Source organism: Carlito syrichta, unplaced genomic scaffold, assembly GCF_000164805.1.
Source record: "Carlito syrichta isolate Samal-C Ts95f unplaced genomic scaffold, Tarsius_syrichta-2.0.1 Scaffold309200, whole genome shotgun sequence".
In the NCBI taxonomy this organism is placed as follows: domain Eukaryota; kingdom Metazoa; phylum Chordata; class Mammalia; order Primates; family Tarsiidae; genus Carlito; species Carlito syrichta.
The window spans coordinates 97,320-113,534 of record NW_007253296.1 but is presented as its reverse complement, the minus strand read 5'-3'; positions in this window follow the sequence as shown (position 1 = coordinate 113,534).

Here is a 16,215-nt window from a genome sequence, read left to right as displayed (position 1 = left end):
TCCAGATTCCTTTCTGTCTCATTCATGTCTTTTCTATTTTCCCTTTCTCCTTACTCCATCTTCAAGCTCCTCACCCCATCTTCCACTTCCCTCCCTTTCTTTTTTTCTTTCTTGTTTTTTCTCCTCCTTCCTCCCTCTCTCCTCAGTTTTCTCCTTCTCTCCTTTCCATACTAATTTAGTCCTGCCAGATTTGGGTGAGAGTTCTTAGAAAACCTCAGCTTGGTCTCCTCTTTCCCTCTCAAACCTACAGATCTCTCTCCTGCACATCCTCCATGCCTGACACCACTGTGTCCAAAAGTGGCCATGAGTTGGTACAATGAAGGTGTGGGGAATGGGGAAGGTACTACATCCATTCATGGAATGGAAGCCCCAGGGATGGGAGTAATGTCACCCAGACCAGAGCAGAGACTACTGGAGAGGATCATCAAGGAAGAGAAATTCTGGGTATCAGAAAGAACCAGATTACAGTCTCAGCTCTCTCACTAACTGAGTGACCTTGGGCAAGTAATTTATCTTCTCCAGCTTCTTCTTGCTGCCCTGCAACATGAGACTTAACATGCCTGCCTTGCAAATCAAAATTTTTGTAGGGAATCCAGAAATACAAAGAATGTGAAAGTACACTGTCAACTGTTAAAGACTATATATATGGGAGTTCCTGAGAGGGAGAAGGTGGGAATGCAGTAAAATGGTTTGCCAAGTAAGTGAATGAATGAATGAATGCCCCTCCCTACCCTATCATACAGTGTTGCCCCTGAATGCAACCATACATCACAGAAGGTGAATTGCAACTTGGTCCTTCTCTCTCTCAACTCCAGGAGGCTGCTGCATAGCCACAGAGTGGGCTCTGGTCTCTGGCATGAGAGTCCCTCCTAGGGGAGGGGTCCTGCTTGCCACCCCCCACACACACACATTGCTCAGCCCCTGCCCCCAGTCTGTGACAGCAGCCTCTGTAATGAATGACTCTGCAGTGGGGCCCAGCAAAAGGACAGGAGGGCACGAGACAAATCATAGCTGCCAGGCGCTAATCTTCCCCTGGGAAAGTCACCTCCACCCCCCTCATCCATCACTGGGCACTGGGCTGCCACCATATCCCACCCCCAAACACACACCCAAGACAACCACCCAGGCCCCAAGGAGCATGTGAGAGTGCACAGAAAGACAGCTTTTGGTGTACATGTGGAAGCATCTACACACAGGCACAACAGCCAACTCAAAGAAAAGGCTGTTATTGTTCCAGACCAGGCTCCTCCTCATCTCTCTCATCCCAGAATAAGTAAAGTCTTCTCATTCCAAAGAAAACCTCTGAGCCATGTGTTTGTTTAATTGCCTAAAAAATGTTTGTTGAGAATCTATTTCAACTAAATCACTGTGGTGCCAAGGACACGGAAGTGAACAGGACTGGATGTAGTCCTGAAGGAGTCTAAGGCTCAGCAGGTGAACAGGTTGAGGGACACAGGACACAAGAGGAAGAAGTTGGAGAATCAAAGAGGGATTTCTCCCAACCAAGGGATCAAGACAGTTTCATGAAGGAGGACCTTGAAGGATGGGGACAGTTTGCAAAAACAGGAAGAAAGCAGCCCAGGAACCGGGAACAGGGGGAGCAAAAGCTAAATGTGGACAGTGAAGGCATACTGAGGGCAAGACATTGTGCAAGGGAAGATGAGGTTGAGACCTGGCCACTGAATGCCACGTTTAAGATGCCAGACATTCCCCCATATCCACTCATTTCCAACACACATACAGAATCCCAGCTTCAAAGAAAGGAGTGGGTTCAACTCTTGCCATAGATCAATTTCATGGAGATGACTACAGCCATATGTAAGTCTTCTCCCCTTGAAGAGCCTCTGGAGGCAGGAACTCAAGGCATTGTACAGCCACTCTGTGCACACAGTCACCCTCCTGGCCAGCATTCACTGAACACAGTTCTGAGAGTTTTACATAAAACATTTCCCTTTAGAATGCAAGTCCCATGGAGAATCAAATGTCTTACTGCTGAATCACTAGAGCTCAGAACAGCACTTGGCACATAGTAGGCATTCAACAAATTTTTATTGAATGAATGATTGATCTTGTGAACTCATTTAATATAGCTGATATGACCGGATGCAGTGTCTCAAGCCTATAATCCCAGCACTTTGGGAGGCCTAGGCGAGAAGACTGCCTGAGCCCATGAGTTCAAGACCAGCCTGGGCAACATGGTGAGACCTCGTCTCTACAATAAATCAAAAAAATTAGGTGGTGTGGTAGCACGTGCCTGTAGTTCTGGCTACTTGGAAGGCTGAGGCAGAAAGATTGCCTGAGCCAGGAAGTCAAGGCTGCAATGAGCTGTGATTGTGCCACTGCACTCCAGCCTGGGTGATGAAGTAAGACCCCAACTCAAAGAAACACAAAACAAAACAAAACAAAAAACAGGGCTGATATGCTATAAGATAGGTACAATTTTTTTTTCTTTTTTGTCAGAAACTCACTCTGTTTCCCAGGCTGGAGTGCAGTGGCACAATCACAGCTCATTGCAGCCTTGACTTTCTGGCTCAGGCAATCTTTCTGCCTCAGCTTCCTGAGTAGCTGGGACAACTACACTGCTGCACCTGGCTAATTTTTTTGATATTTTGTAGAGATGATGTCTCACTGTGTTGCCCAGGCTGGTCTCAAACTCCTGTAGTCAAGCAATCCTCCTACCTTGGCCTCCCAAAGTGCTGGACATCCAGTCAGATAGGTACAAATTTTACAACCACCCTCCATTTTATAGAAGAGAAAATTCAGTCCAGGAGATATTCAGTTATACAACCAGTCATGCAGCTAGTCATCTGAGATTCAAATCCAGCTCTGTCACCAGAGTGCAGCCTCTCTGCTGAGAATGCCAAGAAGTAGCAACCCTGACCTTGATGTCTCTGCAGTCATTGTTGTGTTTCAAGAAGGCATAATTTGAACTTACACTCTCAGAATCTGCGTAACCATGAGCTCTTGTAACAAGACACTAACATATACATTTCTGTGGTGATATACACTCAGTCAGCCCACTTTAAGAAAGCCCAATACAAACAAAAAGACCCTATTTCCAAAGTAGAGAAGTCAAGAAGGGCTCACTTGGTGACAGAAAAATTCTTTGCACTCTAAAAAAGAATTCATTCAAGCAAATTTAAAATAGCAGAACTTCCCTGGGCATTTCGGTGCTTAGTTTAAGGGAGACAGGAGGGGATGAAGTGAAGGCACCACTATTTGCGGTCACCTGTCGTGTTTTACTATCCTGTAGAGCAGATATTGTTATCCCATTTTATAGATAAGGAAACTGAGATCAGATTCAACACATTTGCTCATTCAACACTATTTATTGAATCCTACTCTGCACCAGGAACCCATATAGACCTCAGGGAATCAGATATATACAAATAAAGTCCTTACCCTGATGGTGCTTGCATTCTCCTGGGAAGAAATGGATAACAACCAGTGAATAAATACGTGAGCAAGTCTCTGAGAGAATATGTCATGTTATAAGTGCTATGAAGGAAATAAACAAGGTGATCAGAGAGGGCTAGGGAGGCCAATTCAGATCTGGAAGCATTCAGGGGTCCCAGGCATCTCTGGCTCCCTGGCTCTGGTTCAGGGAGGGAGGGAGGGAGGGAAGAAAGGAAGGAAGGAAGCGGGGGGAGTGAGGAGGGAGGGGTCCAATCTGTTCAGTCTACATACTACCTTGGCAGAAATCCAGGTGGGAAGAGTTGCCAGAGAAGCAAAATTTATTAGAAGCCATTGTCCATTACAGACCCATCTGAAGTTAGCTCGGAAGCCCTGGCACCAAGTCTCTGAGAATACAGGAATTGAATGTGTAAAATGTTAACTCAGCCAGCTTAGTGGAAACATTGGAGCCAAGAGCACTGGGCTGTGGGCAGGGTGATGCAGACTGAGCAAAATGAGTTTTGGTGAGGGGGTAAGAGCCAGATTGTCCAGTTTCAATTTCTGACTCAGTTACTTAAGGGCATGTAGCTTCAGCTGGGTTGAGTTGGGTACTCCATCTGTAAAATGGGTGTCATGCAAGCACCCACCTCTGGGGGTCGTGGGGAGGATTAAGTGCATCGATACGTAGGAAGCAATCAAGGGGATTCACATGTAGCATTGGTGGAGGAGTCAGGAACTGTGAGGTTGCAGATGGGGAAAGAGGGCAGGAGGGAGGACCAGGAGAAGAGAGAAAAGTGGAGGAAAGAGAAACTGAGGGGGAAAAGAAAGTGGGTGTGCACATAGTTACAAGGTTTCTATTCAACTTCCCCCAAAGCTTAATAGATTTCTAAATGGGTTTATTATCACCACCTATGAATTCTTTTAAAGGACCTAATTATAAAACACCAAACTAGCTAATTAGGTTTTCTGAGCGCGCCTTGACACAGGTGCAAACAGGCTCTCTGGATGGTAGCCCTGGCAGAGCCGGCAGAGCCAGCTCCGAATCCATGGGGGGTGGGACCTGCCTGTGGTCACACAATTAGGTCTGTAATTGTAGGCCCCCTCCTGCTACTGTTGGCCTGCCAGAGATGCTCACTGTCTGACCTCTCTCACCTGGTGGGCAGGAACAGGGGACCTGCAGAACAGGAGCCCAGCCTCCCATGGGTCCCTCCAGGCTTGGGGCTGAGGATGCAACAAGTGGGAGCCCCCAGAATCCAACTCCAGAAGGGCTGCTTCTAGGCAGAGTGGTCAAGGAATTAGGCCCTTGGCATTCCTCCCTCTCTCTCTGGAATAGAAACGCCCAGGGACAGAGCTGCTGAGATGCTGAGAAAATGCAAGTGTCTTACACAGCATTGGAGAGGTGGGTGCACCTGGGGGTAATAAAGTGCCAGAGATGGCCATGCCCCTCTCCCATTGGATCAGAGGCCCCTGGGGGAGAGGGGTTTGATGGAGGGCAGAGATCCCAAGTCCTGGGATGCGGCTACATAAAACCCTGTCTCTACTGCAGTGATTTCCAAAGTGTGTTCCCAGAACCAGGGCTGTCCACATCACCTGGGAACCTGTTAGAAATGCAGATTACCAGATACCACCCAGGGGTGGAGCCCTGCAAACCCTTCAGGTGATGCCAAGGCACGCTCCAGTTTGAGACCACTGCTCTCCTGCATCCAGGAGGAGGCCATTAATCAATGCAACTGCCAATGGCAGTGCTGCTGGCTGAGGGGCGGGGGGTGCAGAGGGGCCTGTTTCTTAAATTAAACTAAATGATGGCCATTAAGGGGGCATCCCCTGCACATAATTAATTCTCCTTTTGCTAAAAGGGGCGGGCAAGACTTGGACAGCTAATGATGATCCTGTGTGCCTTGCCCTCATTCCCCCACTACCCTCCAGTCTCCAGCATCCTTGTCCGTGGGCCCCACCATAAGTGACTGATTCCCTTCCCATGTGGTGGCCCCACCAGAGAGTTGAGATTTGTGAGCTACACAGTGCTCACTTCCCTAAGTTACATTTCACTGTCCTTTCTCCAGGTCAGCTGCACCTCTTTCCAGCTCTGTCACCATCCCCCCACTCCTCTGCAGCCACCCTAGACCACCGCCTCCCCTCGTGCCATGCCTCAAGCCAGGTCTAATAATAGTCACTGCAATATTGGGGGTCTGCAAGAGTGATACTGTAATTCCCCTAGATGAATTCCTTTGAGAAATTTCCTTCCAGGTGCTGAAGTAAGGCCAGAATGCAAACCCAACCTCTCTCCCCAGATGCCTCCCTCACAGTATAATTTGTTGCTCCCTCACACCTGGCCCCCAAGGCAGGGGCTCTTGTATTCCATGGTCATTAGCCACTCCACCCCATAGTCCACAGCTATTGCCTCCTACGCAGTTGCCTGCCTCAGCTGGGCAGATTTCATGGAATTTTCCCAGTGCATTTTTACAAGAGTGCTGTAGCCTCCAGAGCTGACACACGGTGATCGAGCCCCACTGCCCATCAAGCCACCAGCCACCTCTTGCCCTTGACAAGAAGAGAGACCTCCCCTGAGGCAGGACTTGCTTGTGGTCCTGATACTTCTAAGTAACTGGCATAAATACGTAGACGCTGTGAGCAGGTCTGTAGACCTGAGGCCCCCTCCATTATGTCACCCCAAGGCCCACTTGGCTAAAGAGTCACCAGAAATAACTTTCTAGAGCATAGACCCAAAAAGAAAAACATGCATCCTCTTGTTACACAATAAGAATCATGGAACCACAAACTTTTTCTTTTTTGCTTTGGCTGCTAGAAAGCTCAGAGATCAGTTCTGCATTTAATTGCAGAGGTTTTTATTAGTCTGATTTTTTTTTTCAAAAATAGATACCTTCTTTTTTATTCTTCTGTTCATGATTACAGGCAGGTTTGGAGAACAGGTGAGGCGGAGGTGCTGGCAGAGACTTGGGAATGGGAATTGGTATGCTTTGGTCACCCTAGCCTCTCTACAGACACCAGGGGTGTGACAGAAAAGAATAGACAGGAGAAGTGCCCTTCCCAGGCAGAGAACCCAGTCAGAAGCTGCCAGATGCCAAGAATCACGGGAAGAAAAACTCCTACGATCAGGAGAAAATGAGGGCAGGACAGAGACAGGAGGAGGGAGAAAATGGCACAGAGGTGAGGCCCCAGCTGGCCTCACCATCTCCTATTTCCACCCACACCCTCAAAGCCTCTCCCCAAGGGTCTCCAGTCCCCTGCTTTAGGCTTAAGTCTCAGAAGATAGAAAAAAATAGGTCGTGTAAGTTTCAGCTGCTTGGAAACATTAGGTCACAGCCCAGGGCCAAGGCCCTGCCATGCATTTCTTATATAACTCACACAATGAAGACTTCTAGGCTGGGCCATGTGCTGTGCGACTTGGGGAAAATCACTGTCCTCTCTGGGCCTTGGTTTCCTCCTTTATAAAACTGGGAGAGGGGAACTGCATCACTAGTTTTCAGACCCTGCTACACAGAGCCCAGGGGTTCTTAGAGGTCTCTTCCAGCCACTCAAGGAATGCAGGAAGGGGCCAGGAAACAGGGTCCCAATGTCTCTCTTTCACCAGAGCAGTTCCATTTTTACCAGCCTGACATATTAGTGGGTAGACTTTAGTTTAATATTTAAACCACAAGTGCTACAGCTTTAAAAGGTGTGGAACCGCCAGAGCCAGAAACCCACACCCCAGAAAACTCATATCCCAATCTTTCCAGCTCCAACTCACTAAGGCAAGCCAAAGTCCTGAGGCTTGGCACCTAGGCAGATCAGGCTGTCCTTTACCAGCTGTGTGATCCCAGACAAGTTCACAGCCCTCTCGTTCCCACATCTCTGCTCTGTGGATGATGCCAGCTATCTCTAAGGGTCATGGTGAGCACTGACAGAAACTGCACAGGGGAAGCACCTGGACAGCCCCTGTTACCCAGTAGGGTTGGGGACATGTTCCCCTCCCCAACCTCTCTGTGTGATCCCTGTGGGCTCAAATGGGGCTCATCTCATGAACCCAGAGGTGCCTCTGGTTCGCACCAGCCCACCCCCCTCATTCCACTTATAAATCCTGGAGTCCAGGTGCCAGGCCAAGTTAAGCACCATTCAACAAACCCCTCATGGGCACCTGTTGTGGGTCAGCTGCCCTGTCAGGGGTTGAAAATGCAGAGATGGAGCAAGAAAGAACCGGGTACCCTAGAAATTCTGGTGTGGTAGGGGAGACATTCTTAAGAAGAAGAAACAGAAGATAAAGCAGGAAGCCCAGTGGTGCAGAAAATAGGGTCGCTTTGGAGACAGAGCTGTGTTCAGATTCTGGATTCACCACTAAGCAGCCAGGTAACCTTGTGCAAATTTTTCCTCCCTTATATGATGGGGGATTAATAAGAACTTCAAAGGTTGAGGCTTACAGATGTTGTGGGCACACACCTGGCACATTGTGGAGGTCCAAAAAATGGTATTATTGCGATGAAGGCAGCGAGTTTCCTTTCTTCCAGGAGTCCACTCTGCCTCTGCAGGGTCAGAGTCTGAACAGTGCTGGTGGCCCGGGGTTTTGGGGTTAACCAGACAATCCTTTAATCCACAAAGAAATCCCAAACAACTTAACCTCAGCCATGGCACAGAGGGCCTGGCTGCCCTGCAAATGCTGCTCCCGAATCCTGTGCTCTATTACTGCGTCTGAAAATCCGTTAAAATTTCACACAATTTCCTGCACAGCAGTGTGCTTCATAATGCTGGGAGCCAAGCCGGCCCAGTAATTGGGACCAGAATGGGGCAGAGTCCAAAGCAATTAATCCAGCCTCCTTCCTTGTTTGCGCCAGGATCAGCCTGACGGGGTGGAGAGTAATTGGAAAGGAGAGGCCTCCATCCCCAACTCCAAATTAATATTTTCCTGCCCTGATTTAATTCCGCCCGGGAACAGTGACACAGAGACACGCCGTGTCAAGCGCTAAGTAATCCACCACGAGCCACCTGAGGAGGAGGAAAGGACTTTTCCTTTTCTTTGCGGTTGGTTGCGGGTGGAGGGAGATGGCAGCTAACAAGACAGAAACTCAGAAGCAAGAGGAGCTTCCAGGGACATCCACAGTCCAGCCTCCCTCCCAGTGGAGGCAAGGACTTATCACAAGGGGGAGAAAAATCAGGGACCTGGAAGGCAAACAGACCCAAGTTCTGGTGCTTGCTTTGTTGCGTAGGAAACATTCGACCTGGGGCAAGGTATTCAGCCTCACTGAACCTCAGTGTTCTCATCTGTAAAATGGAGGGAACAGTAGCTACCATGAATCATTGTTGCAAGGATTCATAACCACAAATATATCAGGTGATTGTACATGGCAGCTATTTTTCCTGTTATTTTAGGTTTTAAACCAGGAGCCGTGTACAAAGCTAGGCACTGGAAAGCCAAAGGTAAATAAAACATGGGCCCCAGCCCTTAAAGAGCTTGCATTTTAGTTCTGTATGTCCAGGGTTGGTACACAGAAGGTGTTTAATATTTGCTAGTTCCCTGCCTTCTGCCTTCAGCATCCCCGGGCAGGTGATGATTCAACTCAATCGCTTTTAGTCGCTGGATCACCTCCTGATTTAATGTTTGGTTTATGACCATTCTGTGGTCGGTGCTTTTGCCTGGGTTAGGCCTCCTCCTCTGCTTCTAGTGGCCTCCTGGTAACCTCAGCCCCCTCACCCCCTGGACCTAGGGTTCCATAGGGTTTCAGCTCTGCTCTCAGGCCAGCTGGAGAAAGGGGTCCAGGAATAGGAGTTAGGACGCAGAAATCTGCAGGTTTCTGCCAAAGACCTCCCTGTCTCCACTGGGCCCTGCCTCCCCCAGCTCGGAATCTTTTAGTGGGAAGGATGGGCCCTGACTGGATTCTCTGTCACCCAGGGTGATACCCAGGCATGTTGAGTCACCTGGGGAACTGGGACAGGACTGAGCTTATCTGCTCACAGTGGTGTCCTTCCTGTCACCCCACATCCCTTTCTGGAGTTCTTCACTTCCCAAATAAACCACTTCCGCTGGATCTTTGTCTTGGGTCTGCTTCTGGGGGACAGCGAACTAAGACAACCGGGTATCCTTCAACTCTGAGGCCTGAGCGGCCTGCTGGGGGATGCTTCGAACAAAAGACAGATGAGGGAACAGAGGGGACAGGACATGCCCACCCTAATGGCTGAGCAGTGATACACCTTAAGGATTTAGAGCCATTAGCAGAGGTGCCAGTGGAAGGGCTAAGGTTACCCAGCAGCAGGGACAGACTTATTTGTGGACACCCTGAGGTCCCCACCCATCTGGCACAGTCAGAAATACTTGAAGGCCACAGACAGCAGGAAGCTTCCAGGCTCACAGAGGGCCAAAACTCTGGTTATCGACACACGCTTCTCCCCAGTGGGTGGAAGGAACAAAAAGTCCAGGGCAAGGGAGGAGGAAGATGCCTCAGTGAGTTCAAAACTCCCCCAAAGAAAGCCATTCAAGCCGAAGCAGGGAGTTACCAGAAAAACCCCACGTGTGTTAGACACAACTGCAGGGAAACACTATGCAAATGTCAAACTGATGAAGGGAGGAGGGGTGAAGGGACAGGAGTAAACCAAACATTAAATCAAATCAGTAGGAGAATAATAGCTAAACTCCTTCTTACTTGTAGCACTCAATTCTGGAGTCGATACGGTCAGGAATGAATGAATGCCTGAGAGAACCATATCTGAATTTGATGTGTGTAGCACCCCAAACTCCACAAGGGGAATCAGCCCTCCAGGAGCCATCCAGCCTCCCCCACCCCCACCGGCAGGGACAAATGGGCACACAGACCAAACCTGGAACCCCCCAGGGGCACAGCCAGAGGAGCCCTGAGTGGGGGTTGGTGACGTGGGGCGAGTCGTGCTTCCTCTCTGAGCCTTAGGCTTCAGCGTGGAGGGCAGCTCATGGGAGCCACTGGGCACACAGGGCACAGAGGCCTGGGTGGGGACTGTGTGGCTGGCCATAGTGCCAAGATGGGGGTGGAGATGGTCGAGGGAGGCCCCAGTGGAACAATCGCAGGTGTCTGGTCCTATCGGGCTTGGCTTTGCTATATTAGGGATGCAGGAGGGTTTGGTTTTGTTTTGTTTTCTTTAAAGCAACTGGGATTGGAAAGGAGGGGGCAAGCGCTGCATAGCACGAGATCACAAAGGAGGAAAGAGAGAGGTTCGGTGGCAGTGTGGCTTGTCTGGCATGGTGTGTGGTGTAATCTGCACCCCTGGCTCTCGGTGAAATCTTCACTGTCCACCTACACTTTGGGATTGGATCTATATGTGATGCATGACTCTAGGATGGGTGTAAGGGGACAGCAGAGGCGGAAGGGGGTCTGGCTACATTCGGGCTCTACAGTGGCAGCCACATGTGTGGAGGACCCTATCAGCCACTCCCTGTCACTCCATTCCACAGCTTCTCATGGACTGTGTGACCTTGGAGCAGGCATAGCATCCAGACTGGGAATGACCGCTAATGTGACCCAGCCCTGACGGAAGACATAGCAGCCCTATCAGTTCAGGGAACAAACCCTGCATGCCAGACCAGGTTCTAGGACCAGGGGGCAAAGGAGTCTTGCCTGAGCTCCTTCCTGGAGCAGGGTGGGGCCAGCACTCACATCGTCTCACTCAGTCCTGCGGCTCAGAGAGGACACAAGACTGACTTGGGGTCACACAGCCGGGATGGGGTAGAGCGAGCTGTGAACCCATGTCTGTAACCTTAGAAGCTTTGCTCATGATCACCTGACTGAAACGCTACCAAACATGCTTTGTAGAAATGGGGGTGCTGGCAGCAGACAGTAGGCTCTCTTTCCCCTCACCTGGGGCAGCCTCAGGGCTCCACTACTGTCTCCAAGCTCCCCCAACATGTGAAGGACCCTCACCCCTAGCCTTGAACTTTATCCCAGCAGCCCCTAAAGTTCCGGACATGACTTGGGGCCAAGAGCCTCACCAGCTCTACCCTCATCCTGCCTTCTGCTCCTGCCCCTAACCTCAGTGGACAACTATGGCTTCCATCTGCCCCAAACCTATCTCTTTTGAAATTGAACTTCAAGTTTTCTTTGGAGTCTGTATCCCCTTCCTATCACCCATGGGTTCTGCAGAGCCCACACCTTTTCCAGGGATGACCATGGGACTGAAATTCTCCCTCTGCCTCCAGCTATGGAGACTGGTTCGTGGATAGACACATGACTTAAGATGGGTCAATGAAATTCAGTCTTGGGAATTTTACCATTACTATCCAAAAAGATAAGCAACCTTTTACAAAGTTGTTGAGCCATTAGGATGTAGGCTCAGTGCTACTGGCAGTCATCTTGTCACCATGAGGAGAGATCATGCCTAACAAAGCAGTCAGACCAGGGAAAGACAAGACAAACTGAGAGATGAAGACAGGTCTCTGCTAACATTGTCTGAACTTCTGAATCACACTGCAACTGAAGACTCCTTTAGCCTTTTCAGTAGTCAATAGCTTCTTCTTTGCACTTGAGCTAGTTTGAATTTGGGTTTCTATCAGCCTCCTTCCCCAAACTGAAAAGAGTTAAGACTGAGCTAGGCATCAACATCTTGTGGGGGTTGTGACGGTGTGTTAGCTCCTGCCCACACTAATCTTCTAGAAGGGATCTCAGATGGGTTGAGTCCAAATTCATCCTTGACAGTGGAAGAAACTAAGTACCAAGATTAAAAAAAAAAGGTAACTTATCCAAGAACACACAGCAAGTTAGGGGCAGAACTTAGATTCAAACTCAAACCTTAAGACTTTTACTCCTGTGTCCTTCTGGGTCATCGTGTGATCTATTTTTTCCAGTCCTAAAAAGGTTTGTATGGAGAGAATGAGAGAGAGAGAGAGAGAGAGAGAGAGATTCTGTACCCCCAGAGAGATGCCAAGTACCAAGGTCCCAAGAGCCAGGCCTGAGTCACTGACATTCCTGACATCTCCCAGACCCAAGTTAGTGCACTGGGTCCCCTATAAATGATCCCTGGACATCAAGTATAAATGGGCTTCCTGAGGAAGCTACCCTGGCATGTCCAGATCAGAACAGTCATGTGGCTCTGGGAATGCTATACTATGTGTCCAGGGGACGAGTTCAGCCTCTGAGACTCAGGCTGATGTGAAGTTGAATATGATATAAACAATACTAGCAAAAGAGATAACTGGCATGAGTTAGTTACCTCTTGTGAAAAGCAGACATTCACTAAAATGAAAGCTACTGAATGCATTACACTTTAAGAAAATCTAATACACAAAATTTAACCCTCCATGGATAAAACTCTATGGCTTTTATCTGCCCCAAATCTATCTCTTTTGGAACTGAACCTCAAATTTCCTTGTGTATCCATCCAATATACAACTGTAACCCTCTGAATTCAAAGGACAGGCAGTTTTACAAAAGAATTCTAATTGTTACAGCAGTTTCATTAAGGATTGGGATTAGCCGGACATCGTGACTCACGCCTGTAATCCCAGCACTTTGGGAGGTCAAGGCAAGAGGATTGCCTGAGCCCAGGAGTTCAAGACCAACCTGAGCAACACGGCAACAAGGTCTCTATAATAAAATAAAAAAATTAGCCAGGCATGGTGGTGTGCGCCTGTAGCTCAGCTACTCGGGAGACTGAGGTGGAAGTATCACCTGAGCCCAGCAGGTCGATGCTGTGGTAGCTGTGATCATGCCACTGCACTTCAGCCTGGGTGACAGAGTAAGACTCTGACTCAAAAAAGAGAAAAAAAAGGCCAGGCACAGTAGCTCATGCCTGTAATTCCAACACTTTGGGAGGCTGAGGTGAGAGACTTGCTTGAGCCCAGGAGTTCAAGACCAGTTTGGGTAACATAGTGAGACCTCGTATGTACAAAAAAATCAAAAAATTAGCTGGGCGTGGTGGCTCATGCCTGTAGTCCTAGCTACTTGGGAGACTAAGGTGGAAGGATCACCTGAACCCAGGAGGTCAAGACTGTGGTGAGCCATGATCATGCCACTGCACTCCAGTCTGGGCAACAAAATGAGACTCAAGCTCACAAAAAAAAAAAAAAAAAAGGTGGTGGCGGGAGCAGGGTTGAGTGTTTCCGGGTCCCTGAAAGAAAGGAAACAGAAACACTTAGAGCTACAGGGCTAATGCCACTGAAGACCCCCAGAGGAAGGCCAGGATCTCAGAGCGGGAAGAGGAAGAAATCAGTGGACAATTGTCATAGAAACACATAACTGTGTAAAGTAGCAGCACAAGACCCTGGACCCCCAATCTTGGGGCAGCCTGGACCCAAGACAAGCCCAGGAGGATGTGGCATAGCACATTACCACTGGATTCTCTCCCCACCCATCCCTATAGGACTCCCCCGCTCCCATCCCTGAGGGAGGAATGTACCTCCCACCTCACTGATGTCAGACTTGATGATATGACTCCTTTTGGCAAATAGAATGGAGTTGGAGTGACATATGCCGTGTTCAAGCAAAATCCTTTGGAGCACCACATGCCTCTACCACCTTTCTTGTTCTTTCCCCCTGCCATCAGAATAGCATGGCTCAGACTGGGGCTGCTTTTTCAACCTGAACTCCAGAAGGAAGACACATGGAACAGAGCACAAACGACCCACAGCAGATACGTAGATGAACCAAAAGTTGACTTCTGTTGCAAAAGCCACTGAGACTGTGGGACTGTTTGTTACTATACCATAAACGAGCAAAAGCTGACTAATACAGAGAGCGATATTCACAGCTTTAAGGCCACCTCTGACAACCCAGTGGGATAAGTAGCTTAGACATGTCTCTTCAAATCAGCAGTGCCATGCACCAAAGTCCCATGGGTAATTTTTTAAAATGCAGATTCCCAGACCCCACCGCACCCCCATCTGGAACCAGTTCATCTAAGGAGGGAGCCCAGGAATTGGTTTTCTTTTCTTTTTTTTTTTTGAGTTGGAGTCTCACTCTTTCACTCAGACTGGAGTGCAGTGGCCGCTCCCAGCCACTGCAGCCTCGACCTGCTGGGCTCTGGCAATCCTTCTGCCTCAGCCTTCCAAGTAGCTGGAACTACAGGCACACGCTACCACGCCTGGCTAAAGGAATTGGTATTTTTAAAAGGCTCTGAAGATGATATAGGAGCTATCAACAGACCACACTTTGAGAAACCTTGATCTAAGTCCAATGTTTTTACTATATAGAACAATGTCCAGAGAGGCACAGCAGCAAGCCAAAGGTCACACGGGGAGATGCTACACAAGAAACAAACCTTAACTCTTTTCTCTGAAGCACACTGTCCTTCTCCAGAGAAACAGAGGGGAGGCAGAAGGAAAAGAGGTTTAAAATGCAGCCCTAGAAAGAGACCGGAGGAGGCTGGGGAGTTCAGGTTGGGCCAGGATCCAGGTTCTGAGCCCTGGATGGAGCTGCCCTATGGATGGATGAATAGATGGTTTCCTGGGGCTCTCTGGGAAAGTGGGGGTGGGGAGAAGGGAGTCAGATTACAGAGCAGGAAGCTAGAGGAAAGAGAAAGAAAAAAATAAAAATAGAAGGGGAAAAAGTCCTCCAGTGCTGGTGAGGCCAAACATCCCCAGTCTCGCCGCAGGAGCCGCCCCGGCCCTCTTCGATTTTGATGTACAGTTTGAAACAAATCAATAGCGGTATAATAATACTCAGCACGCTGTGTAATTTTTATATCATTAGTTTTCATTTTCCGCTCCCCATGCATCAAAAAACTTACAACGGGCTCGTAAAGTTTATTTAGTATTCCATGAATTCCTAATCAGTTTCATTTCATAATGATTCAGGAGCCGCCCGCTGCCTAGGCCCCCGTGTCAAAAAATCGATAAAACCAACACAGTTTTCCTGATGGCGGCTGCAAAAGGATCTATTGTAGGGGAATTATGATTTATGCCCTGGCCTGAACCATGAGCAGCAGCCTCCACCCGGCGGCTCAGGGCTGAGGTCTTCGCCAATAATGATTTATGCACCTTCAGATGGCCCCACCCTGGCTCCCTCCCTGCCCCAGCTGGCCCCTGACACTGGGGGCAGTGGGGAGGGCCCAGCTGGGAGAGAAGCAGGAAGAAGGCACAAGGCCTGATGATCATCTGAGCATCCCTGTGTGGATGCAGCATCTGCCTCTAAGTCCACCCACCCTCCAGGAAGGCCTAAGCAGAGAACAGAGGTATTGGGGGGCCCCACCTGGCCCCAAAGAGCTACAGAGGGAACAGCACTGGGATAGGTGTATGTGGCAGAGCAGGGATAATCCAGCTCTCCAACTGTAAGCCTTACTCCCGCCCAGTCTCTGTTCTGCCCCCACGGGAGAGATCTGGGTCCCTGCCTTGTACCCATGGCTGTCACCTCCTCCTCTCCCTGGCACTGCCCCAGAGGCTCTGCAGAGGCTGAATGGGAGAGGGGTCCCAAGGGTCATGGTGGCCAAAAGGCCTCAGTTGGACCCCATGGGATGCTAACACAGCAGGCTTCTGGGAACTCAGGCAGGAATCAAAGTTTCCAAGACGCCCAGGAGGGAACAACGATGGGCTTGAGTATCATAGGCCCCTTCTTTTTTCTGAGGTAGCTGGGCTTGGTTTTCAGAACCCTCCACCCCCACCCGAAGCTTCCATCCCCTTCCTCCACTGGTTGTGATTAATAGGTCTAGGAGACATGTTAATGGGATGGGTATTAAGTCCAACAATTGGTTTAATTAACAGCCACTAACCTAGCTGGGATAGAGAGATCTCAGGGCGACTTCATAGGGGAGGGGACACCCTGGTGTGACAGGCAGCCAATTGGGGCCACCAGTATGTGCACCCTCACCTGCCACCTATCAGTGGGTCTCTTGACATCCATGTGGCATCTAGGGAATGCTGGGGGGCTTAATTTAGGT